This window comes from Haliaeetus albicilla, chromosome 13 (assembly GCF_947461875.1).
Source record: "Haliaeetus albicilla chromosome 13, bHalAlb1.1, whole genome shotgun sequence".
Lineage (NCBI taxonomy): Eukaryota > Metazoa > Chordata > Aves > Accipitriformes > Accipitridae > Haliaeetus > Haliaeetus albicilla.
This window is the reverse complement of record NC_091495.1, coordinates 34,962,674-34,990,270: the sequence shown is the minus strand read 5'-3', so window position 1 is coordinate 34,990,270 and position 27,597 is coordinate 34,962,674. Positions and strand designations below refer to the sequence as shown.

Sequence of the window (27,597 nt, the reverse complement as noted above, 5' to 3'; positions counted from 1 at the left end):
TAGAGTTTGCTTATTGTAACAGTGCAAAATACAATCTGGTTTTACTCTGGGAATTAAATCTTGCTGCATTCTATTCTTGGTTAGCATCAGTTGCTTCCTAGTATTGGCAAGGATGCTCATGAAATCTGGGCATGTCTGGTGCAGGAAAGGTTAGTAGATTTAACAAGGAGGCATTAAAAATTGATTTAATAGAACAGTAGCCTGGACTTCAGTATGTAGCGTAATTTCAGCATTGCTCCGGGGTAAGTATTCAATTTTGACTTTTTTTCATTCTAGACTAAATGAAACAGATGCCTCTCAATACACTTCTTTGGTAAACACACTCTGAGAATCCTCCATCCAATTGTAAATGATTATATGGCTAAAAATGTAGTCTGTAATAGAGAAAACAGATGCAGTGATAATTATCCCAGTGCTCTGCATATCAAACATTAACTACTGATGGTGGAAAAGAGAGGCTGAAATGGAAACAAAGTGGGATTTGCTGCACCAGCTCAGACTATCAGTTCAGGTTGCCTGACATTATCTTCAGATATGGGCTGAGCTTGATAATTTATAAAGAAATCAGGAATGCTTCTTTATAACATTGCAAAGAATGTATAATGCTTCTCAGGTTCACTATCAGTTGTTTGCACGTGATTCTTGCTAGTCAGGCATGGAACTTAGAGGGTCTTGGAACTTCTAATTTTAATTATTTGAGTATTTTAAATCTACAACCTGAATTTTCCATGCAGTTTTACTGCCCCCAAAAGCAGTAGCCAGCTGTGCTCTGTCTTCAGTAATACGGGAATTGAAATGCCTTGATAGGAAGTTTGAGGTTGGATCACTGAAATAAGTTTTGCCTGTGGCTGTTGCGGAAAATTCCATGTGGATGTGCAAGCTTATCATCTGATCTTCCAAGATGCTGGTGAGTATAGCACTAGCCAGAGTGACCAGCGTGTATGCAAGATCTTAGCCCAGGCTGGAAGGTTTCATCCTTCGACTAAAATCATTGCAGCTGTTTCTGATTGCTCTTGTTTTGCCGTCACATAGCTGAAGATGATTCAATTTTAAAATATAAGCATCCAATAAATAGCCTGCAATATGATCTAATCTCTTCTGCCATTTTTTTCGGATTCTTTTTAGAAGGGTTTCAATACTGAAAATGCAAAACTCCTCTCTGGAGCTGACGGAGGTATTTGGCCCAGATTCCTGTCAACTAACTGGAGGCATCTACCCTACGATGCCTGAGGGTGCTGTCCGAAAACTGGGCAGTTCAGCCCCTCCTGAAATAGGTGGGAAAATTGTCTCCCACAGGTGCCTGTTTTGTCTCTGACTAAAGGGAGCCTGAAATGCCGGTACGGGCTAGAAGCCCGATTTTCGGTGGGTGGGTTACCTGAGGTGAGTTTTACCCCAGTTAGCCTCATCGTTCCCTTCGCTTCTCCTCAAGATAGAGGAGAGACGGTCTCTTCCAGAGGGTTATTCAGTTCACTTGGGACCCAAACATGCCCTTGGGAAGTGCTGTTTTTCCTCTGACTATTAGAAACGGGCAGCTCAGAGAGAGAGTGTTGGGATGAAACCAGATTGTCTTGCAGCAGTCTTATTCCGGAGGAGAGGGAGAGAGGACTTGTTGCAGAGCCCCGGAGCTCTGCCAGTTCACTGGAAATCTCTCTCTGGGACCTGTTGCTCTTCCCAATAAGGAAGTCTGTAAGAGTTACCATCTATGGGACCCAAACGCCTTACCAAAAGCTTTTGACTTACCAAGCTGCTTTGCTTCACGAAGTGAAAATTTATGCTATATTGATTAGAAAATAGTCTGCTGTGACATCTGAAACACGGACACTCATGCCTGTAGACTTAACAAAGTTAAGTTTCACTTTTATTATGAAAACTAAGTAGAATAATAAATTGTCACTTGCCAACACATTGCTCCGTAAAAGTGGCCTTGCTCACATTAGTCCTAGTCACATTAGCACAAGTTAGAAGTATGTGCTGCTGTCTTCTGATGGACCGATGAACGTGTTCATCTCATTCAGTTGCCCTAAAAGGCTGGGCAATCAGAACAAGCTGCTGGGCGAGGGCTGTTGCTTCAGTTCCTCCTCAGCTGCTCCGGCTTTGGTCAGAAGCACGCTCGTGGGACGGACTCACTCATCTGGAGTACAGAAGCGTGACCCCGTAACACAAGGTAGCCAGAGGCTGGTGATTAAAACAGGAAACTAATGTAAACTGCTTATCGTTGACAAGTAGGTAAACTTTAGAAACCGGGTGAACTCACCTGTGTGAAATGTATGAGAAATAGGTCAAGGCCATGCTGTCTGTTTACCTGCTTTTAATCTCCACCGGGGCACAGCAATTTATCATCTTTCCGAAGTGAAAGCCCTGCTCAGAACAGAGGAATGGGCTGAAGTTCCATGGCCGAGGACGCTTAGGACACACAAGGGTTCAGGTCAGAAAAATCTAATGGGCTTCCTGGGTTTGAAATATGCCTGTCTAGATATAGTTTGTTCTGATTATATTTGGCTGTCATTCTACATAGGTCAAATATACTTACAGGATGGTGTCCTAAGGGACATTGTGGGGGCAGAAGAGGGTTGTTTTTTTGCAAAACTGTCCTAAAGTTGGACAAAATGTTTAGAAATATCCCATGTATATACTCACGCGGGAGAAAGGTGTGATATGTTAATGTGAAAAGCCATGTGCCCTGTTCTTGTTATAGAGGGAAGACATGAGAGAGATGGGCCATTGGAGGCTGAAGGCAGCTCCTGGGGCACAGCTGAGACCAGGTCAGGCTGGATCCGAACGCAAGACCCTTCTCTGCATTCTCCTGCACCACGTGCCAGCCTTTCATTAGCGTGTGACCCTAATTAATACGCCATGTGCCCTTTCAAGAGCACCAGATAAGTACTCACAGCTTTCGGTAGGCAGATGGTAACTTTCATTACTTGACCAGACTTGCTGATCTCCTGTTAGATATCTCACCCCTTGCACAGCTCTGCAGCCATGTTGTGTCAGGCTGCTGAGCGTTCCCAGCCACAAACAAGAAGGATCATGTTTGAGTTTGAAAGCCATGGCCTGGGTAAAATCCCATTGCTCTTTTCTGATCCATCTTCTATTGACATCGACTCTTTGTCTGAATTTTGTCCGAACACAGTCAGAAGAACAAGCTGCAGGTTTAAGCTCACTGTGGGCAGCAAATTCCCTCCCTCATCTTAAAAGCCTTTTGTTTTTCCACAGCTTCATAGCATCTTTTAGGTCTCAGGAGGGGAATTACTAGTTGTAAATTTCTTTACGTGTCCTCCTTTCACACTCCTAGGAGTGAAAAATAAAATGCTGCCCAGCTAGGCCATCCCTCTGCCTCTGAATAAACATTTGTGTGAGGGCTCCCATTCTTGCCAAGTGTTAGGATAACATTCTCATGCTGATTCCCCTGCCCTCCTTCAGCATCCCAGTGCTGGAGGTCCATTTCCGAGGCTTTGAAATGGCCACGCTCTCACCTCATCTCATACACATGGAAATCGGATCACCAGAAGGAGCCAGCTTGTAAATCCCACGGGGAAGCCAACAGGGCAGGTTAGGAAATTATGACCTTCAGTATATTAATGGTTGAGTGAAGAGCTCCGTGTGGCCAAAGAGGCTGCAATGAAAATGGAGGAGGCAGGATTGGTAGGTGAGGGCACTGCTGAAGGGCTTGGGCCTCCTTCGTTCAAGCTCCACTGACCGTTTTGCCATTGTTTCAGAGCATTTAAAACCTTTAACTGTTTGCTTATTTTCATACACGGGGGACAAAGGATCTCTTACCATTACACAAACCATCTGCTTGTGTAAGGGTTCAGAAACAACAGCAGATAGAGGAGCCACGTCGTACCGGGCACCACACATGCCCACATCGTCCTTGCCACAAACTTGACAGACAAGAGACGAAGGGCTACAGCACATGAGCAGCGTGGGTATTGCAGCAACACATTTCTGGCAAGACGGGCCAGTGCCATCAACCACAAGACCAATTTGTCTCCTTGTGTAAGACACAGAGGGGGCTGACTGGGTGTACAAACATCTCCTGCTTATGCTGCTTCTAATTAACCAGAGGAATACGCTGCCACGCGGCGTCAGGGAGGCAGATAGCTCCTGTGACTGCACAGCGAGGAGAGCAAGGCTCTGCCTCTGCTTCAGAGGGGATCTTGGAGTAGTTATTCCCCGAACTGTGTTGGCAAGCCCTCCAGCTACCCGCCGTCACGTCCTTTGTCCAGTGTCGAGCCTGCTCGTTTTCTGAGCAGGATTAGCAACGAATCCTTCTGCTCCTTTAGTTGTACCCAGACAGGGGCTTTTCCTGGCAAAATCACGGTGGTAAGAGAAAGAATATTCTCCAACTCCTGGCTGCTGTAGCTGGTCTGAGAGGAGTTTCCAGTGCAGACCTGGAAACGGGTCTGCAGGCGGGAGGGTTATGTCAGTCCTCACGTTTCACAGCTGGGATCCAGAAACAATTTTTCTCTTCACTACCTAATTGCACAGGTAGCTTAATCTATGGAGGGTATGTTTCTTTTGCATTTGCTTCACGTGTCTACTCCAGCTGTATGCGGGGAAGCACCAAAACTTTGGTTTGGTTGCACTGTCAGTGCTGCCATTTCATTTTTCCATAGATGCGAAGCAGTTTAGAAGGAGCTTACGTGTGAACAGATAAGTGTGTCGCGAACCCCACACCTCCGAGAGCTGAACTGAACACTTCTGTTCACTCCTGACCCGTACGCCAGAGTGAGTGACTCCGGTTAGGTCTGAAGTGTCTCTCCAGTCACAGAAGATAAGGTCAGGGTTGCTTGTTTAGGGTTAGGCAAATTAGGTACAGTGAAAGGCCTGAAGGGAAGGAGGGAAAACTATTGTGAGAAAGGCCATACATTCAGTATTGTCCTGTCCCTGTAAAAGAGAAAGAGGGCAGTGACCAAAGCCCTGATCTAGATTAGATCCAGAGGTCTTGTTGGGACTGCAATAAGACCGTCTTCAAAGCTTAAGCGCTGACTTAAATATTTGTTTTCTGATCTGGGGTAGGAGCTGGTTTGAGGGATATTGCTTCAGGCACATGTTGTATACAAAATACCATGAAATTCGTATTTATCAGTGATCAAAGAAACAGATAGAAATAAGTCATTTGGGAGATGAGAACTTTAACCAACACTGAATGAAATTATACAGAAGTCCCAAGATTGGTCAAGTAGGGTATCTTAACATATTTTAACACGGTTAAATGCCTATTAGCGTGGGCCCTTTGAGCAAGTGTCTTTTGATACATTAGAAAGAATCAACAAAAGAACAGTTCTCACGGCTCTTTGAAAAACTCCTGTTTTTTAAAAACTGAAGTAAGAGTTGGACTTCTGCCTGAAATCCTGTATTACAGACTGTCTCTCCCAGGTGAAACCCTGTGTTCAAACATGTGCACATTTTCGCTATACCCAAGCCCTTTATTGTTACGGATTATTTGTTTTAGAGGTCCCTGAGGACTTTTAAGTAATTTTCTTATAATCAGGGGGACACGCTGAAGCATGTGCAACAGCACTCAAAATGGGAACGTTCCTCATTCTGTATTAGCTGGCACACTCCTTCCGAGGGGCGTCTGGTTTGGGCTGCAGGGTTTTTCTAGTTCGTATTTGTAGAGCTGTCTTACATCAAAAGAGAACCAAGAGAAAAGGGAACAAAATCTCAAACCCGTTCTCTTTCCTCTGCCACTACCGTGAAATATGCTCCCAAGAATGAGAGCAGGTCAAATTATTCAGCGTTGGTATATAAGTGCTTTGGGAAGGGTTACTAGGGCATTTCCATTATTTGCTGTGGTTGTGACATTTAGAGGGTACTTTGAAGAAAATAGCCTGGCTGGTAAATGACAGCAGAGAAAGGGGAAGGAAAGCAAATGGAGAGGAGGGAAGTTCACAGAGATTTCCTGACAAGATGAAAGGGTGAAGAAAACCCAGTGAGTTCTTATTCAAAAACCATTTTGGTGACCTCTGTTTGAATGAGAGAACTGTTTCTTTGCATGCTTACTTGGTCATGTCCACGAGTATGCTTCACCAAATATCTGCTGTGTTTAACACCGCAGTCCACTTTGTAATGTGTGATGAGAAATATTTTTACAGCTGAGGTTCTTAAGAGAGGCGCACAGGTGGTGTGTAAATCCTGGTGGGTTTTAACACACCTCAGTTGCACTAAAGAGGGAAGTGCTGATCTATTAATCTGAAGATTAATAAGGTACACAAAAGTATTAGCATCCCGTGTTTAAACCAAATGAAAAGCAGCCTGGGAACCTGGTGTCCTCTACAGGGAAGCCAGTGTGTGCATGTGGGGGGACGGGGACGATGACAGGACTTTCCCTGCTGATTCTCAGCACAGTTTTAGTCGTGTCATCTTTCCCGTATGTCCTCCAGTGTCACAACCTGCCGAGGAGACAAAATAGTGACCACTACTCCAGATGGACACTGTGAGAATGTAGTGTTTGTACACAGCTTTAATGAAAGGTTCAGTAAGTGTCAGCACTCTGATATCAGGTGATGGCATAAATATTGCTAGGTATTTAACTAAAAATGATGAGTTTGGAGATAAAGTATTAGTCTGGCATGAGAGGGGGTCTTGTGGGGGACCACGTTCCTATTTTGAGTGTGACCTTGGGAAAACTGCTTAACCTGTCTTCTGTGTCTTTATTGCCCAATTCTAAACCCAAGTTGATATGTTACTGCCTTGTTTGCAGGATTGCATGAGCAAATTAATCAACCTCTGAGAGACACTCAGATACTACAGTGATATAAATAGAGCTGGCCGGGAAACTCTTCTCAAATCCTTCAACTTTATTGCACATCAAGATAAAACAATCTTTCAAAGGTTGTTTGGTGGATTGATAATTGAAACAAAAATATACATAGAACAAACATCATTTTCTTGTAAGCGTGCTCCTACAGGATGTGGATTCACGTTCAAATAGCCATTAACTCATTTCATAGAGGGACTTGAACCTGGGGCTTTCTTTTCCTGGAAAAGTGTTCAGAATTGGGGTGCTTGGTTAAAAAAAGGTGTTTGTCTTTAAAAAAATAATATCTGACTGGCTGTGAACATAGTAAGAACAGGAGGAACGTGATGCATAAGTGCAAAATTTAAACATGGACCAATCCTTATAGAGAAGGCAAGGCACGAGGGGAGAGAAGAAAAAAAGAAAGAGAATATAAAAAGGCCTGCATATCTATCACCAAATGTGTCTTTTCCAAAGCTTGTGGAAAAAAGCATCACGAAGAGTGCAACACAGCAGGCTAGGTGTAGGCTGAATACGTAAACCTGTCCCCAAAGCACTGAATAGTGCAACGATATGGGATAGTGGGGTGTGAAACAGCAAATTTAGAGAAAGGAGAGCTATGTCAGCAGCAGCATCAAAACGTAGAGACTAACATAGCCTTGTTTAAGAGAAATTAGAGGCTGGGAGAGAGAGGAGGGAGAAAGTGTTGATGCACTATAAGATTATCACACATTTCTAAAGAGGTCTGAAAGAGCTGACTTCCTGCTGTGGGGTTCCTCTCATACTGGTGTGAACAAGCATCGCACCGTCACCTGCAAAGTCTTTAAGTGCAAGTGGTGACACTTCAGTATTCACAGCCTGCCTTAGAAAATCCAAGGGAAGCAAAAGAAAGATGAAAACCTTGCAAGTCAAAAGGGTGCTGCTCCCATTGTTCTTCTTGCTGCTTGGTTAACTGGGAATCCCTTTGAGCACCAGAGAGGTCACATCTCCCCAGATGCGCTCTGCCCGCATCCTAGGGCAGGGCAGTGCTGCCGGTGTGGAAGCAGCTCCCCACGAACGCCTTTCATGGTTACACTACAGTGAAATCACCCTGCTAGGCAGGACACAAACTCTCACCACGGAACCATGGTTTTAGCAGAATATATACCTGTGAGCACAACTACCAGCGGAAGATGATTACCCTGTGACATGGCAGCACAGCCCCTTTTACAGAATAGGCAGGACTGAAACCGCTCGGGACTGTCTTGAACAGAACTGGGACTTTATGGGCACGTGAGACTGGGTCTGAGTTACCAAAGATAAGAAGGGGTGCATCTAGACCCTCTCCAGCTACGACCTCAGGGGTGACTGCTGCACCCCTGGCCACGAGCTCCTGCTGGTCCCAGCCCACAGGCTTGAGGACTGAATGTGCTGTCAAGTACATGAAGACCTGAAGCCACTGTAGCTGTGACAGAAAAGAGCAGGAGCTTCACAGACAGTGAATTCAATAGCAATGAACAGGTCGTGCACCAGAAACTGAGGGGAAAGGAAAATTAGCCTGAGTTTTTGACACCAGGTAAAATAGTTGATCAACAGGGTCACTGGAGGACCGTGCGGAATTCAAGAAAGATGTTAGGCATGTCCATGTGCTTTGCTGCATGCATTTCATACCTTGTAGGTGGTAAGTAGGCAAAACTGAGCTCTCCCGAGGAGAGGCTTGGGCTTCCAGGGGGCACTCTGCTATCTCCAACATGAAGCAATGGATTGCCAGTGCAGTCTTGTTATTGTACTGTGTTACAAATGCGTAACGAGCATCTGGAATAAGCAGGGCTAATCAAAGTCCTTTATTTAGATGATACAATAGGAGTAACAAAGCCTGGCTTGTTTTCCAGGAAGGGATGTGTGGGAGGGTTTCTGTTGGGGGTATGGGGAGTATGCTCTGAGTATATGCTTGTCTAGTTTTAATACTTACTTCTGGTTTGGATAACCTCATTCATTTCATGTCCATTCCTATAAAAAGGACACAAATAAGGATGAGAACTAACTTTGTGATCTGCAGCCCTACAATATCCCACAGCCATTTTCAGCAATAAAAAAGCTGTTCATGTTCTTGATTCTTTGTGGGAGACAAGACATTTGTCTATAACCACCACCAAAAAAATCAAGCAAACTGCAAATGCTGTATTTTTCACTATTATTAGCCCCCCCCCCCAGCAAGTCAATCCATTTCTCTTTTGAAACAGTGAGATAGTGTGCCTGGCTGACCCTTACTAGAGAGCTGTTTGAGCTTGCCTTCCTCACATTTCAAGAAAAAGGGTTTTTTCCTCCTTTTAATGAAAATTCACTTTTTTGGTGCTCTTTTATTCATTTATTTTTGAGGCCTTCCACCTCTGTTAACTGTGGGAAAAGGCTTCCCTTTGCCAGGGTACAGCACGCATTGTAAAAGTAATTCAATTTTACACCATAGCAATGACATGATCAAGGGGACTTTGAGCAGGCTTTGTGACCAAGAGCATTTAACAAGTATGTGAAAAGCTTCCAAAGAGCCTTCATGAAAGAAAGAAAGGTTATAACAATAGGAGAGGTAGTTTGATAGGGGTAAATTAAGAGTCATAGGAGTGACTCTAATCAGGTTAGACTTTAAAGAGAGAGAAGCACCTTTATATCTCTTGGGTATAGGCCTGAGTGCATTAAGAACTGTTGGATTTGTGTTGGGAAGTACACAAATCCCTGTGGCACTCAGCACTTGCTCCTCCTTGGGCTGACGAATCCAGCCCTGCAAGGACAAAGACTTCCAAGGCAAAATGAGTAAAACTGCAGGTTTGGACCGAGTACCTTGGAAAAATAACATTGAATCTTTGTTGTGTTTAGTCAATATCTAGACCTCTTTAGAGGTTGTTATCTTCCATTTTGTTCCCTGTGGAAACCTCCTGGCAGTTCCAATGCAAGCATGGGAGCAGTCTTGTGTATAAAAGCAATGATGAACCATTCACACATGTTACTAGTTTATAAGGTCTGTGCAGCCTGAGCCAGATTCTGTCCTGAGCCGTACCCCAGTGAAGTACATCAAGTGCCACGTGCAAGAAAGGCCATGAAAATGACACATAATTATATATACTGTGTATATTCATATGCACGTTAGAGAGAGTGGTTCTGGCCATATCATTAAAACTTAGGGTTGGTAAGGAACATGTGTAGAGATGTACACTTCAAAGGTGAATCCAGCTATCTAAAAAGAGAACACATATACAAACAGACTATCAAGCTGTTAAGGCTAGTTTTGTTGTTTCTCACATGCGGCTTAACCAACACCTTTTATGTATCCGTTACTATGAAATATAGTCAGAGTTTATTTTGCCCAGGAAAAAGGTTATAACTTGTCTTTTTCTCTGTTAGCAAAAAACAAGAAATGAAAAAGTTGGGCTTGACTCGTTTTTGCAATCGACAGGGACACCTACAGGAAGACAAAATTAACACATTGGCATATTGGGTGTTTTCTGCTTTATTTGTTCACAGCTTGAGCCTATTACCTAATAGAGACACAAGAAAATGGCCCATCTGTTTGCAGTGGGCAAATGTGTGAGTACTACTCTCTGGGGCTGCATGGGAGAAGGGTTGCTTTTCAAGAACGTATTTACTTTACTCTCTGTTTTCTCAACGGTGTGTATAACTCAATACTAAAAGGCTAATTTGTTTAAGAAAACCAAACCTGACTTCTTCAGTTAATTGCTTACAGAAAAGCTGTAGGTATTGCATGGATTCTGTGTGCTTTGCTGAGTGTGCTGGAGTGGCCTCTGCTACGCGACCGGCAAGAAAGCAGAAAAGCCAGCTCGATGGCAGCAAACCGCTCATTGTTCCCAGCCTGCTTGTGCTGGTGGGGCTGCAGCTCCTGGAAAAGATCAAGGATGTGTAAGGAGTGGGAGAGAGATGAAAGTCTGTCCATCAAGGAATGGGGATGAGGCAGCTGGGAGGAAAAGTCTGCTCAGGGGCACGCGGGATTTGAGATATGATTAATGCTTTGGCAACATGTTAATGAGAACAGGATCTGGCAACGGAGAGGAAATGCCTATGTGTTCGCTTGCAGCCGGCCTCGAGCCGGAATAGGAGCCTACGCTCGCACCAAAGCGAATCCAAGATTTTGCATGTACATGAGTGGAAACAGGCTGTAATAGAACGGCGTGGAATTTGGAAACCCGCATCCTGCCAGGCCCCTTCCACCGGTGGGAGCTGGGTCTGCTTTGTAGCTCCTTTTATCGGAAGAGGGACAGGGATCGTTTTGGTAAACAGCAGCACGGTCTCCAAACGTCAGCTGTTCCTGCATCTTCTCCCCAGCTCCTTTGCCACTCAGGCTTTTAAAACAACTTTTAAACCTCCTAGAGTCAAAACCACTGATGACAGAGGTAGCCTTTACTTCTCTGTAGTCTGCAGGGACAGAACTGCTTGAAGGTATTAGCTATGCTAAGCCTCTTAAATATCTATTAAACACATAAAACTCTTAAATGCACGCAAATCCTGTGTAACAAATGGCAAACAATAAGGAAAAGCTGATCAACCATTATACAGCAATTTAATCTATGCAATTTGCATAATTTTGTCTAACAGAAGGAGACTATAGCAGAATTGCTTTCTGAAGAAAGGCAGAAATGCTGTACAAAACAGGTAAACAATCGGGAATGAGGATTTTGCAAGTCCTCGGCAAATTCTTGGCATACGGACAAAGGGAGTGTGATATAATTGCAGGGATGTGATGTAGATGGACTGGAAGAGACAAACGGGAAGTTGGGAGCATGAAAAAAAAGTCGGGTTTGCAATCAATTTGGGAAGTTTAGAACAAAGGTTGAGTATGTACCTTTAACTCTGTCCCTCTGTATCATTTCAGTAGACTTAAGTGTTGGCATCCTGTACCTGAGCTTTAGTACTTATAACTACAACAGGCAAACTGCAGCTGCCTGCAACATTTGTGCATGTGTAGCATCTTCACCTTTGGAGGGATCAAAGAGTGGTGACTCCCGAGCAGCCCGTTTTACAGATGGCCACAAGGCAAGTGAGCCACTGGTACCGGGACTCAGGGCCACCCTGCAAAATACCCTGTGCCTCCTCTGGGGCTCCTATAGGAACCATTTTCTCTGGTTTATAGTCTGTAAGGTGGGCTAATATTTCTGTGCCCAGCACATTGTGGACTCTGTAACAGTAATCTAAACTCGCATACTGAGCATGCAGATATTTCAGGGACAGGAGCTGTACAACTTACTTGTAAGTAGGTAACTGGGGGCTGCTTGTCACTGCAGAGCCACCTGCTTAGGTACAGCCCCTGCACCCCATGAATTTATACCAGGAGCTCATTAACAACTTAGTGCTGGGCTGCAAACCACCTTTTTCTTTTTTTCTCTTTTTTTTTTTTCTTTCCCAGGAATGTCTTCTATTATGTGCCCAGCAATCTGGTAGCCATCAACACCTTGCTGATAAACTGGAAATCTTCACCTTCTTCCATCCTCACCTCTCAAATGACCCATGAAAGAGTCTTGGAGATCAAAGAAATCCTCTTCCATCCTATCCTTCGGACAGAGAGACTGATGGGATTTAGCACCCATGTGGGAATATGAGCATTGGTAACTGGGGAGTGGTAGGGGTGGAAAATGATTGGGGGGTGGGGGTGGTGGAAGAGCCCAGAAGATGAATTACCTGGGGAGGAGGTGCATACTGAATTGTGGTCTCCATAGCAAGTGTGAGAAGACAGAAGAGAAATTACTTCCTCTGCCCCAAATAAAGATCAAGGAGTATTTGCATTCAAAGGGGTTGGGTTTTGCACGTATCTCGTATCTTCGGTCACTTTCTTTTAACTGGGAATCCTCACTAATTAATTGTTCTTCAAATTCTGCTCCTGCACATCATATGCCTGAAGGGCTTGCTTGCTTCTCCAGTGCTACCTGCATGTGTTCCTTGCCCTTGCATTTTGCTGCCCAAAGCCAAATAATAAGTATAAAGGAGTTAGATGAGAGACGTAGGGGATTCTTTGAGATTTTTAAAAGATCCTGCAATTACAGTACGTTAAAGTGTGCTATGTGCTACAGCTAACCAAACAAAATGTCCAGTAAGAGTTATCCATTATTTTTCCTGGTTTTTTTTCAGCAATTTTAGGCTTTATCTTGAATTCATGTTAGCAAACTCAGCAACCTGGGGGCTTTTCACAGCACCTTAGGCAGACTAAAGTGGAGCTGATGAATAATCAGTGATGGAACAGCTGTTATCCAGAGATAACAGAGGACTTCAGGCTGCAGATGTGCATGGGGTCAAGGGAGACAATGTTGTGCATGAAAAAGTCATACAATGGAGTTCTGTGTATTTTCTTCAGATTTGAAGAACAAAGAAGCAACAACCTTTTGTCTGCTGCTGTCATCCCCTGCTTCACCATTAAGGTAGTTTTTTTTCTTTTTTTTTTTTTTTTTCCTTAATGGGAGGTATTTTGAAATAGACCCCTGTCAATCATGTCCTGAAAAAGATGAGCCCATCCATGAACAGATTCCTTTTTAAAAGTTTAAATATTCTGAATGTCAAAACGTGTCACAGCCAGGTTAACATAGCACTTTGGATACCTGTGATTTGGATGTATTTGCTTCAAAGACAGGTTCATTTTTAATCACCGAATATGCCAAGATTCAAAGGACAAATGAAAAATGGAAGCAAACAAGACTATACTGGGGTTCAGTAAAGATCTTTCCAGCCTCCAACAGTGGCCAATAGCACTGCATAAGAATCGGGCTAGCAAAGAGAGATCATTCTTTTTGTGTATCCTCCTGGCATCTGGCAGTCTGTGATTTAAGGACTTTTGGGTTGAGGTTGTATCCATGTCTTAGTGTTGAATTGCATTTATGGACTATTTTTACCTAGATTTGTCTTTTTGTTGTTGTTGTTAATCAATCCAAAGTTTCATAATTGATACTTTATAGGAAGAGGTATTTCCTCCCTTGGTTTTGACCTTGCCATCATATCATTTCAGGTGAAGCCCGTTAATATTTGTATCGTGAGAAATGGTGAATAACTGTTCCCTTGTTGCCTCTCCGTATCTGTCACAATATTACATATCACTGTTATTGCTCAATTAAAGTCTTCCTTTGCTTAATCTCTCCTTCCTCAAAAAAATCACCTCCCGCTTTTAGGCATCTTCGCGCAGTATTTCGCGCAGTATTTCGCGCAGTATTTTGCGCAGCCAGGGGAGCAAGCACGGAGCGAGCGCTGTCCTGCGCCGTCATCCTTCAGCATGTGCTGAGCCCAGGCAGGTCCCCGGCACCGGGAGGGGAGCCGGCAGCTCCTCCCAGCCCTGCTGCAGAAATGCCCAAACCTCTGGAATACGGCCATGCCGGGGGAAGGCAGGCAGGGACAAACTTCGTATCGTGGTGCGCCGCGGGGCCAGCTTGCCGGGAAAAGTCAGCGTGCCTCGCCTGAGGCTGAGCGTGAACCTCTCTCTTTCTCCTGGCAGGAGCGCAGCTGCGAGAGGACGGGAGCCCCGGAGCAGAGCTCGGTGCCAGCCGTGTGCCCGGGAGCGGGACGTGCTGCCGCCCGCAACCGCCCCAGCCCAAACCTCTCCCCCGGCGCTGGCCGCGGCCAGCGGGCTGCATTGTGTCTTTGGCCGCCGGTCCCCGGCCCACATGCCCACCACCCTGCTACGGGGCCATTATTTCTTCTTACCCGAGAGCCTTAATGAACTGATTATATTCTAACTTTCAGGATTTTTTTTTAAGGAAGGTGCGTGCTCACAGAGCAGCTCCCCAGCTAGGCAGGGGTGCACTCATCCTCTGTGCAGCATCCCTCATGTTCAAGAGAGAGTTGCGTTGGGTTTAGCTGAGAAATACGAGTGAGAGCACACAGCAGTTCTGTTCCCAGCCCGGCTCATTGTTTTTTATGGTTCCCATCCCCAACAGAGGACAATGGCTTCTGTTGCTCTTACAGTCCATGGGAAGCTGGTGCTTGAGAGTACACTCCCAACATTTCTGGTTTGTTTTTCTGTTTGGGTTTTTATTTTACTGTTGAAGTTAGGATTTTATCTCTTTTTTGTTGTTGGGTGTTTTTTAAACTGCTTTCTCCCCTCCTCCACACTTCATTCTTCTGGCATAGGACTGCCACTCACCAGCTGTTCATGATTCCTTCACCCTTTCTGTTTTTCAGTACCACACTACCAGGACATAGACTCAAAGGACATTTTCTTCCTTGCAGGAGGCTTCCCATGCCCAGTGAATACATTTAATACAAATACTTTTCTCTCTCTCTTTCCCACCTTGGAGGAAAGTTATATCTGTACTCCTCATGTAATTCAGATTGGCCAATCTGTCATCCTCAAATTGCCTGAGTTTGATTTCTTGACTGTTTTCAGATCCTAGGATGACTGATCTTCCTCTGTCCTTGATAGAGCAAGCTCATCCACAAAGTGAGTACTCAATCATTACTTTTCAACAAAAAGTTCACTCATCGACTCGTAAATCTGGTGTCCTCTCCCCTGCCCTCTCCATTTTTTGTTTCATCCTAGGCTGAAACTTGACCAAAAATCAGCACATTCCCACCTATCAGCAAACGGTACCCGCAAGAGGCAAACTGGAATGACATTGTGAAGCAATCGGTTACAGCAGAGTCATCTGCTGAAGGGAGGGAGAATAGCTATTGCTCGGCAAGGTACAGAGCGTGGCAACTCCCCCTGTTGCTAATGGGAGAAGAGACTGCTGAGCTCCTCTCAGGAATGTACTGTTTTAATTTCTAATTGAGTTATTTGTTCACTTGTTAAAGAACTCATCTCTTAGGGCAGTGACTCTCAAAGACAATAATAGTGGCCGCATGCAGCCACCAGGGAATTCATTGCAGCCACAAGACAAAAACTCGCTCTGATTGTTCAGTTCTGTTTTGACTTAAACTGTCAAAACTGTGGCCACCATTAATTTACTGTGATGGCACGTGTCACAGCTGCTTGTCTGAGAGTCGCTGGTTAGTCCTGTCTCTCTTTTAGGCACTTGGAGCAGGAGTTCCCAAGCTGCAGTCTAATGGACCATGTCAAGTACTCTGCAAAGCCAGACTAATATCGCACATTGGCATTGTCTCGCTAATGTTTCAGTTAAAAGCGCTTTGAGAAGGAGTGCGACAGGCTGCAGGGAACACCAGGGTGCTCCATGACTCCAGAGGAAATGGAGACCATCAAACTGACAGGTCAGGCTTGCTCTCAGAGCACATCTCTGCCAGCCTCCACTCCCAGGTGACCGGTGCCTTCTGCTGGCCAGGGTCCCTGTCCCTGCTTTGCGTCTTCCAGATCCATCCTTTGCCTGTGGAGCAACCTCACAGGCATCAAAGCAACCCCAAAACCCGTTTTCCTAAGGAACTGACCATGTCAGACTTTATGCGCAAAAAAGACCCCTCCAAAGACTCCTAATCCAAGAGCCTCTCACAGCCAGATTGACTCAAAACCAATCATCTCCTCCAAAAAAGATCCTACTGATGAGATGACGGCTTCTCTTCCATTGCTGGTAGACAAGGGCAAAATTAAACACATCAAACATGCTTAGTTTCCAAAGGCAAAGTTGCAAAATGTCGCACGGAAGATAGACATATATCTATTACTTTTATTACCTTCCTTTATTGCCTTTTCCTGTGGTCCTTATCCAGCTTCTGGAGGAGCCGTTGTGCAGGGAGAATCAAGAGCAGATTTCTGTGGTAGGAAGTAAAGGACAAAATCTTCCCTGTTTTATTGCACAATGTACTATACTGTTCCCTTACCATGAAACTTTTAATGAGGATACTGTTCCTCATATGAAACAGTTTACTCTCCTGTAAATGATCAGTTTTGTATTATTTTTTTATTATTTATCAACATAAACCCCTTGTTTTAACACCCTCCCCTTAAAGCCCAGGTTTATAGCAGTATTTGCTTGTGCAGCTTAGGATAGTACTTACATGTGGTTCAAGACTTGTGAAAAATAACCAAAACGAGCAAAAGTAACTCGAGTGCTTTGGCTTTAAGGAAAAACATTGACTATGGGCAAATACCAGTAATATCCTAACCGTGAGATAAGAAGGTATTGATTTGCTATTGATGGTCTACGTGAGAACTGCTTGCAAAAGGTAAATAGGGGACCCCCGAAATTCCTGAGACATGACCAAGCAGTCGGTTAGAAATACCTCTTACAAAACACTGCAGCCCAGGCAGAGCGGAGGCATCCAGGAAAGGCTGCAGGTGAGTTGAGTAACTGCTGGCCAGGGAAAGTCAACAAGAGCCCAGGCAGGTCAAGAGCAGCAGTGGGAAGCAGATTCTGCTCCTGGGTTTGGGTCTCTTCCCAGGGGGAAGCTGGGCGAGCCTCCCCGTAGCCCTGCGGAAGAGATGACAACTCAGGACCGGTGCAGCTTGGATGAGGAGATGCCAAAGGCTGTCATACGAATTACTTTGTTTTAGGAAGAAGGTTTGATCTTTCTGGCCTCATGAGCCCTTTCAGTATCCGGAGGGACAGTCCAGGTATGTGTGTGTGATCTGTGTAGGACACGTGCAGGTGGCTGGGTACGCTCTCCATGCACAGAGCTGCAGTGTAGCATGCAGGCTATGTCTGCTGCTGCTTGAACCTCTGTTTGTCTTCTCCACGAACACAGGGGAGTCTCCAGGGGTATGCGTGGTGAAGGTACCTGGGTCTGCAGCATCTGCAGTGCCTGGTGGAGGTTACTGTCTTGCCTGCAAGCTATGAAATGCTCAAGGTTCACCTGAGCAAAGCTCCTGGGAAAAAGAGGTGCTGTGTCTATGGCAGATGCTCTCGTTTGCCAGTGACGGAGGAACACGCTGCTGACAAAGCCCCTCATCTGCTGCCTCTGGTTCCTTTCAGGTGGGTCGTAGATGTGAGCAAAATACACATGGCATGAGTCCCTCGAAGCCTTACTTACTCCTCCCTGGTGTGCGGAGGCTGAGTTTAAGAGGTCCGGAAGCCACCTGTGGCCAGCTGGGACCGAGAGCCCAGACCTTTCTCAGGGATGGGGAAGGCAGTCCTTCCCTCTCCTTCACTCTCTCAAGGAAAACAAAAATCAGGGCTTACTCTTTTTAAGGGTCATTCTGGAGCTCTCACTGAGGCAGCCGACCCAGCTGTGTTTGTAAATTAGGCAAAGGAAATTTAGGAGTGTCTAAGACAAAGCAGCAGCTCAGTACATGTTTGTTTGGTTTTTTTTCCAGTCATTACTTTGGGATTTTTTTTTTTAACACAGGTGCTGGTTTTCCCTAAGTCAAAACCTCTTCCAGTTCACATCCCTCCCTCACCCCGAACACAAAGGAACAAGATGAAGCTAGGTCAAAATACCGGTGTGATACTCCCTAAAATGCCGTCAAGACCCTGTGTCTTCTCTGGCAAGTCACTTTCAAAGCTGAGACATATATATCTGTTTTGCGGGATGCTGTGGGCTAGTGTTTGACGGGTGTGTGCATCCATGGGCACAGAGCTGCAAGGTCAGAATGCAATTCTTCAGCTAAGTAGATTCACCTTTATCCAGAACAGCTCCTGCTTTCAGCAGTGAAGGCAGCTTACATACTGTGAAACTGCTGAAGAAAACCCAAAACCTAGAGGGTTTTTTTCCCTAATAAAACTTAAGTTTAAAAATGCACCAAGCCAGCAGTGGCATAAGGGCATAGAGCAGCAGCGTGCGAATGCAATGCAGGGAGTTCTCAACTGTGCAATGATTCAGAGGACAAAAGTCTTGTCTTTCAGAAAGGATGAAGGTTTCTGACATTTTAAGCCCAAATCTGATTGTACTTGATCTGTTTCACCACAAATTCACTTTTTTGCACCTATTTCTAGCACGTATAGGACACACCAATTAGAAGAGACAGCTGTGCTGGTGAAACCAAGCTGCAAAGTAACCGTGTCCGCTGTCTAACTCCGAGCGCGAGGGAGAGGCATGGCAGCTTGTTTCTCAGCTTATCCTAAATCCTTCGCTCCCCAGAAGTGCCGGGGGGTGGTGGACGAAGCCGGGCTCCCTCCGGGTGAGGAGGACCTCGGGATGCGGGGCCAGCTCTCCCGACTCCCCCGGGACTCTGCCCTTCACGCGATGCGGGGAGCTGGGGGGCACAGCCTCAGCGCTCATGAATCCAGAGCTGCGCCCCAGTATTTCGTGCTTCTGTGGCGCGCCTGATACGATCAGCTTTGTCTTCAAGCGCTGCTGCGGAGATTTGCCATCAACTTCTTCGTCGCGTTGTCACGCTGTCCTCCTCCCCTCCCTGCCCTCCACCCCCTTATCGGTGCCCCCTCCACCTTCCCCCTGCTCGATCGCACTCAACAAGACAGTCTGAATTTTCCATATCTACTTTTCTTTTTTTTTTTTTTTTTTCTTTTCCCCCCTCTTTTGTCTTCTGGTAACAGCGTTTGGCATTTCCCGGACAGCCCGTACTCCATAAGGCCTCAGTGTCTGAATACGAAGACGGCTTGAACGTTGCCTGCTGAGACTGAAGAAGAACTTGAGTGAAAATAATCCTCTCTTTTGTTCCGCTTGGGTTGCTTTTTGTTTGCCTGACAGATGTTCGGCCCCTGTGCGTGTGCACGGAGCGGCTCCTCCGCCCGGCCCTCTGATCCGCCAGCTTATTGATTTCTGCCTATCTGTGCGGCTTGTCTCCAGCCCTTACAGATGCAAGGGCTGCGGCAGCCCCTCTCCTTTGCACACAAATAGGGCAATCCTCTATTGTGAGGGGGCCGGCAGAGGAGAGCCGGTGGAGGAGAGCCGGCGGCCTCGCTCCCTCTTGAGCCGTTGTGACAAATTCGGCTGGGTTTTGGGGGGCAGAGGGGAGATGCGCCTCGAGCACCGAGCCGCGTCGTGACACGCCGTCGCGCAGGTGCCCTGCCGCTCCTCCGTGGCGTTGCTGCCCGCTGCTCCGAATTTCACTGACTGGCCTAACCACACGGTCACTGCACCCGAGACTTTCGTCTCGCAATTAACGGCCTTGTGAGCCACTTGTACTCTTTTTCTTCCATCTTGCTTTTTTTGTTTTGGCTCGATTTTCTGCCTCCTGAGTAGCGGCGCAAGGACTCTTGTCAGCGGAAAGGCGTCGGGGTGGTCTGCGAGGGAGGCACGCTGCAGACCTGCATCCACGTTTTGGCATAGTTATAGGCTCACTTTGCTGTTGACAGGAGTTTGGCTTTTATTTAACCCCTGACACATGCCTGCAGAGGTCCGACCCGCCACTGGCTCTGGTGTTTTGGATGGAGTGTGGAAAACGAGGAGGCTGTTTCGGCGCACTCAGCTGCGTCCCCTCCATAAGCCCATGCCCCTCGAGGGCAGTCGTTGCGCGCGCTGCCCACCGCATCCCCGCGACGGCAGCTCTTCACTGGTGTCTGGGATGTGTGGGAGGAGTGGACGCGCTCTCAAGGTGCGTCCCTTTGGGGCTGGGATAAGAGCTATAAGGGCAGCTGCGGGGTGCGTATCTCCCACCCTGCCAACCCGTTACACACCTTGCACCTACAGTGAGCTCGCTGCCTGCAGACCAGCTTTTCTGCTCCGTACCATGCTGCCCTGCCTTACCTCCCCTCTCCCAAAAGCGTATCACGCATCACTGTGCATGTCAGAGCCTCCAGAGCTATGACTATGTGGTGGCTAGGAGTGGGATGTCTTTTGATTTCACCGATGCTACTAGGCGCTAGGTTGTCATTTAATATCACAGTAGCTGGGCACCAGTTTATTGAAAACTGGCTATCTATGTGTTAACAACCTGTCGCTTGGCGGGATGTTTTACCCCACAGAAACAAATACGGACACGTTTGTAATGCTACAGAGTTCATCTGTTCTCCTGAAGTGTTGCTCTTTACTTGCAAAGGTTGGGGGTAGCTCAGTTTGGACTTGTTAAGGCAAAACTCCCACTGACATGTCATAGTGTGTTGGATCTTCCCAAGAGGCTGTCAGAGCTGGCAGCAATACTTCACGTGGTGTCAAGTGATTTATAATAACATGAAAAGTAAGCAGGGAGTTTGCAGCCTGCGGTGGCCTGCATTGCAGCTCCAGCTGCGTGATGGTTACTGGATCTGAGACTGAAACCACAGTATGGTGCCTCCCAGTCCTCAGTGGGTGCTTCCCACCGACGGCTCACTGGGACAGGGCTCAGTGAGAGCTGATGGAAAAGGAGGTGTCTCTGTCTGTGTAATACTTCTTTGAATAACAATTAGCAGTAGGCTGGGAAGAGAGACTTGGAAAGCATCTGTAGGGCAGAGCAGATGTTCCACACAGCCCCCGCTGCCCGCATCTCTCTCAGTGTTACTGCAGCAGCACCATAGGGGTCTTCTTCGCTCTTGTGGGCAAGGCAAACAAATGCTTCTCTCAGCATCAGCTCAGGGCTTGAGATTTCCTTCTCTGACGCACGTGTCATGCAGTTCAAGAAGGGTGTGTGTATGGGTCTTTTTAATTTAGGGAAAATAACATTGACAAGCCACAGTGGTATCAGTAGCCAGCAACTTTTAAATTACTCTGTTAGTCTTAGATCCTCCTTGACACATATGTAGAAATGAGAAGAGGCTCATTTGGAAAGGAGAAAAGCTTTGTAAAATGCTCTGGTTTGACAAGTGGGGCCTTGCCAAGCCTGCTGGACCTTCTATTTGGCCTCTCTTTTGGTCAACAGGAGAGGACTGTAACTGCTGAGAATCGCTCAATGCACACGTGTTACCTAAACACTCCATTAGCTAGCTCGTGGCTTAGTGACATTTAAGGTGTTGGGCTTAACCTGCTAAAAACAAGCGGTTTGGGGATAAGCTTTCACAGAGCTTGCCTGTAGCAAGCTGTGGGGATGGCCAGCCTCCTAGTTCAAACCAGGAGGGACAGCCGGTGACGTATGACCAATGCCCGATGGGAGGATGAAGAGGAGAGAAAATTCCAAAAATCCAGATCCATTGATCCTCTGAAGTCTGCAGCTAAGGTGATAAAAATCTTCCTCTGGCTTTTGGGTAGGAAATGCCTTGTGGGTGTGGGAAGATCAGTGAATACAGCCCTGTGCATCAGTCAGTATCTGTAGGACAACGTAAGGCACCACCTGGCACAAGTGATTTTGTACATGCATGTTTTTGCTAAGGTGATGTTATAACTCTCTGCAGGCACTGTTAGACCAATACAGTGGGAGTTATGTAAAGCAGTTATATTCCATAGATGGTACCTGAAACCCAAGCTGCGCCCATGCTGAGTGTCAGAAAGTGAAAATCAGTATTTGGCTTAATTCCTTTGACTTGTCTTGTGTCTGCCTTTACTCTCACAGCCCTTCCCCTTGCTCCGCCAGCCTGTGGGTGATGTTGTTGTTTGCAGGGTTGTGTGCGAGCTATTCTGTGACTTTTCTTTTAAAGCGGTTCTTTGAAATTCTGCTGCTTCTGTAATGGGGTTTGAGCGCGGTTGCGTCACTGTTGTGATGGTCTGTCAAGCCATCTAATTGGGTTGTCTCATTAAAACTTACAATCAGCGCTTACAAGGCAGCAATCCTGCAGTCCAACACTGTAGCTAGAGCCACACTGGCTGACCAAGCGCCTGCACGTGGGCTGGGATGTGGATGCAGAGGTCAACGGGAAAGTGCACCTCTTGTGTACTCATTCCACAGCTTCTAAGATGAAGCGTGAATGTATCAGACCACCTCTGACTTTACCTTCTCTGTAATGAGACTAACTGGAGCAATTCAATTAAAATCAGCAAATAGTGGCTTTTAGTCTCCAGTTCATAGTCAAGACTACTTCTGGGATCTCAAACTGGACACTCAAGGACCATCCACTGGTCTCCGTTGGTTAGCTTGTCCTCAATGTTCTTTCTGTTAGCGAGAGTGTGAGGATGAAATGGTGCAAGAAAAGGGCAGAGTTGTGTGGTCTCTAATAGAAACTAAAGTCTTGGAGTAGCTCCAAAATGCATTTTGGCTTTGAATGGAAACAGGTTATGAAGAAACCCCTCTACCTTTGCAGGTCAAAATATTAGTTAAACCACTGCAAGTGCATCCTCTATGAGAAGTCTATTTTTTATCTTGTTTTAATCTGAGCCAACTCAGCAGAAGGACCTCACCTACTTCAGGAGTCTGATTCACTGTCCTTTTTTAATTTTAACTGCAATGATGACTTCTAGCACCATATTTAAATTTTTCTGGGAGCACGAATCAGAGCTCAGAGCTTCAGGTTTGTGCAGAGAGTGAAAATGAGTGCAGCTTTTCTGCCAACACAGGGCTTAAACTAAACATGGGGTTTAAACTAAACTGCCAGAAACCTCTTAAATGTTTATGCAGGAGTTTTATGGGTGAAATTACGCATGTGAACGCCTTCATATAGATGCTGCTTTGGCCACTGTGACTCCCCAGCTGCTCAGAGAAGAGCATCTTGGCTGTTTGGTGCTTTGCTGAGTTTGATGGACAGTGTCCCTTTGATAGAGAAGCATCTTAACAGAGGTGAAGGGCACCACAGCCCCTGACTTTAAAGCCTGTAGAGCCAAACAAAATACATTTGCTGGTTTAGATGTAATAGCCTGCACTGAATCAAGAGCCTGTCTATTCAAGGCTGTAAGCTTAACAGCCCAGCACCGAGGGCCTGGAGAAATGAGGGTGAAACTGGGTCCTCACGTTCCTGTGGAAATGCTTTCGGCTGTGACCAAGTGCATGTTCTGGCTGAAACAGGACAGCTGGCCAGGAGACAATGGCCACCCAGGTGACATCTTTGGAGAGTTAAGAAGTGCAGATAAACTCTGTTTTGCACCCGTCTAACAAATGTGTAGCCCAAGCTGAGCTCCGTATCACGCTGGTCTTCACATAAGCTCACGTGAATTCTGTTCAGCATCACTTAACGTGCCCTAGGGTGTGGACAGCAAGATTCTTCTTCCCCCACCTCACACAGTGATCCCCATGTTGGAGTTGTATTAGAAAAATCTAAGTGTCACCATTGAAATCTTCTTGTTTGGTTGTGTTTTTTAAAGAACAGTTTAATGTAAAAGCCCCACTAAGTACCAGCTGAAAACACTTTGCATCACCCCCTTAAAATGTTTTTACTTCAAATTTTGTGGGTTAGCTCAGGGTGAGCACTTCTCTTGGCTTTTGTGAAAAGCCATAAAACCCCAGACTTTGTGGCTTATTTTAAATCAGAGAATGAAAACACACTGCACGGCTCTTCCAAAGACAAATTATCTTTCATTTTTAAAAATCCCATCTAATTGCCATTAATCAAGCCATCCCCTGTGCTAATAAGATGGAGGCGGGGAATGGAATGCCATTCCAGCTCAGGCAGCTGTTGCGCGTGTCAACCAGTTTCAAAACGCTTGGCAAAAGTTGTAAATGCAGTTCTAATGAGATCGACTTGTCTGCAACTAGCAAACAAATACCAGCCGCACCAAAATGTTTGTTTGCCATAGGACTTAATGGAGATTGTGTTAACCGTTCTGCATTCAAGGGTACATGTCAAGAAAAGTTCAGCTCAAGCATAAGGCAGTGACACTGGAATGCAGCTTTCTCCAGAACAGTTGCTTATATAAAACCTGAGAAAAAGCCTCCCCCTTCTTTTTTTTCTACCCCCCATCAAGCCTCCTAACTTGCTGGTATCTCAGTGGATGAGGTTCTTTGCAAAGGCTACATAAGCAAGCTACAAATGGAAGTATGTTTTCTACTGGGATGTTTGAGGATGGGCTCCTGGTAGGGGACAGACTCCTGAGGCTCTCCACAGCATCTCTCACCCCCCAGGTACCCCCGGTTGGGTATGGCTCCATCAGCAGCCCAGGCTGGCTGTGGAGAAGAGGCGAGGCACTCAGCTGAGCCACACAGGGTCTCCTGTATGAGAGCATAGCATTGAAAAAACAATAAACAGCTTGATCATCCACCAGGTATGATGGCCAAGCTGATTACAGCTGGGTCTCACAAAGCCTGGTTAAACAGAGCATTGGTCCAGAGGGGTTGTAATCCTGTTCAGCTAAACCACCTCAGTGGGCCAGGCATTGCAGATGTCACGTACCCACACCTGGGTGGGCACCTAGGCGAATCAGCACATCAGTGACTTCTTGTAGAACCACCAAGGAGATCGCCAAACTCATGTGGCTGGAGAAAGGTAAGCAATGGAAATATCTAAATTTCAGAGAAGTATCAGTATCAGCCGTGAAGTATCTATAACACTGCAGTGCAACTTGCTATCATCCACATCTTATTCCTCTTCTTCAGCAAAAAAGGGAATCCTTTTATGGTTCTTTGATCTAAAGTGCAAAGGACTCGTTGAATTTTTGGTACCGTGACTACTCTCTTGCCAGTACCCCTTTAATGTGTGTCTTGTGCCAAAGAATATTAATTATTGTAGGCTACAGTGAAGTCCATCCCTACCCCCACTTGAGCCTCTGAAATGAACAGTGAAGTTGAACTTTGCCAGCAACTGTTAGGAAAAGGGCCAAGAACAGCCTAACAGGAAAGATACTGAGGATTTTCTGTTTGTTTTTCTGCTAAACCATGTTTTTGTAATTATGAGTACTTTGTTGGAATTGCTTAGAAAAGGAAGTGCACATAAAATGGTCCATACAATTAAACTAACTACATATTAGAGTTGAAAGAATATAAGGCTGGTCTCACTCTGTTGCACTCACACAGACAAAACCCCTTCTCAAAAGGAATTTGGCTTGAGAAGGCAGATCTGGAGACAAATCTTAGTTAACTTCAGGCCCATGTGCCATATTGTCTGGTTTACGACTGCCCCAAATGGCCTAAAAGCAAAGGACATTCACACTAAACAAAAGCAATGGCTGAAAGAAAGAGAAAGAGGAATTTGAAAGCTGTCATTTCCAAATCCCTTCTACTCAAAAGTTGGTTCCGGACTCCGGATCAGGAACCCCAAACAAGGCAGCAATTACTTTGTGCTCCTAAAACTATCTTCTACTAGACTGGAGAGAAACAGGACTACTTTATTTTGCTCAGATTCACTTGAATGCTGCTTTAATCATTCCCCACTTGCTCCTGCCACTTCTCCCCCAAGCTTAGATTTGTAAAATACTGAATCACTAAATTGAGATCATTTGCCACGGCAGCTTTCTCTTGCTTTCCAGGATGGATGATTCTGGGGTATCAAAAAAAAAAAGTTTTTCAAGTGTGGGAAATTACAACTTTGTTCCCTAAGTAAATAAATAATGTAAAGGAGTAAGTTGCAGTAGGACTACTTCAAACTGCTATACTTCAAATAGCGTTTTATGATTTCCATTTAAATTGTTTTCTCTAGGAAATGGCAATAACATAGAAGCAGCCTGCTCCTGACTCCCATCACATTGAGGCATATATAGTGAATGATAGAGTGAACTAAACTTTTAGAAGCATATATGCAGTATTTATGTCCTGTCAAGCACTTTCACTTTCCACAGTAACAAGCCTCCTCCCCTGTACACAAAATGGATTTGATGTATAAACAATATTGCTGAAAACACATCCAAAAATAAAGCAAGGTCTACTTTACTACAAACCTAGTTTTTAAGGCTGATTCTGACCTTGTACAGTCCCTTATATAAGCAAGGGTATGCTGCCATTTGGCTGAGATCAAAATAAAGCCTCCCATCTCCTCAGTAAACAGTACCGAAAGCACATTATAGTGGGAAACTGGTAAAGTATGTATGACTATTTTTACCCATGCCGTGGGTAATCGTGTTGACGCCTGTGATAGCAACTAACTATTGCCATCTTAAGGTGGCCCTTAGTATTGCTGCAGATGAAGTCGAGCTAGCTGTTGCTGCTACTGTGCGCTGCTCGTTACACACCCTGTCACTTGCAAGTTCTTGAACAAGGTGGTCAGAAGTGCTCACTCCAAGATTAGCCAAATCCTGCAGTACGGCTCTCTTTCAAACAAGACACATGTAACGTGTTTAATATTAAAGAAAAGGCACTGCAAGATAAACACTTTCCCTCTCCCTCCTTTCTCTTACATAAAATTGTATTAAAGACATCTAATCCCTGGCCAAGCAGATCCGCCAAACCCAGACTTCTGCTTCTAGCAACCCTAAGTCGTATTGCTGCATTTGTTTTGCCTCACTGTACCTCTATAGTCTACCTGCTTAGACAGTTCTGTAACCAGATAGTGCTCCCAAGTGCTTCATAAACTATTAATTTACATTGTAGACATGGTGTGAGATGACTACTGACCTGATTTATACACAGGAAGTACAGGCACAGAACTAAGGAGACATGCAGACAGTCAAGGCATTCCCACCTTCCGGCCCGACGTGACGACGATCTTCGCAAACAAAGCTAAGTAACTTCGTGGATTAAAAAAAACCAAACACCCTCTTGGTGCCTTTTATCTGTAAGAGACATCTGACATCTGTAATTTTCCAATGTGTTTTAATACTAATGAGCAAGCAAGTAACTTCTAGCTGAGTAGCCCATGAACATTTTTATACTCGCACATGTTCTGTCACTCCTGCAACTCCCAACTCTGAGCATGAGCGGTGATGGCATCAGGGCAGGGCATAACTGGGAAGTTAAAAACACATTCGGAAACAAACCTTCCCATGTCACTGGTTCCAAACCCATCCACAGAGGGAATGAATGCAGTGCTACCTTCTTCTGTAAAAGAAATTTGGTATTTTCAGTCCAAGGGGCCTGTGAAAAAGCTTCCATGCCCTACTGGTTCTTCAGCCAGATGTACTCTGCAGGGAAATGGAAAACTGAAAAGGATACAAAATGGCCATCTCACCTGCACAAGTGATCCAGCAGGACAGCACTGAGGCACAGGGGCAGGAAAACTTGCAACCCCAGTACCTGCTGTCAGATCTCTTCTGAGATTACAAATGAGGCCTGAACACTCTAAATCACATTGTATTTCTCCTGAAACAATTTACAGAGACAAGCCTAGATGCCTCAAACTAAACCCAGTAATTCCTAGAAATCTGTTGGACACGCATTTATTTTGGATGTAAAATTTTTACCC

The 27,597-nt window shown here is 45.5% G+C and overlaps 1 long non-coding RNA gene across 1 annotated transcript; it reads left to right on the top strand.

Moving 5' to 3' along the window:
- The first annotated feature begins 8,687 nt into the window (after positions 1-8,687).
- On the top strand, positions 8,688-16,522 carry LOC138688664 (uncharacterized). The gene is made up of 4 exons (XR_011327551.1): positions 8,688-12,330; positions 13,074-13,137; positions 15,090-15,143; positions 15,243-16,522. It is a non-coding gene; the product is annotated as an uncharacterized lncRNA (long non-coding RNA).
- Positions 16,523-27,597: the final 11,075 nt, after the last annotated feature.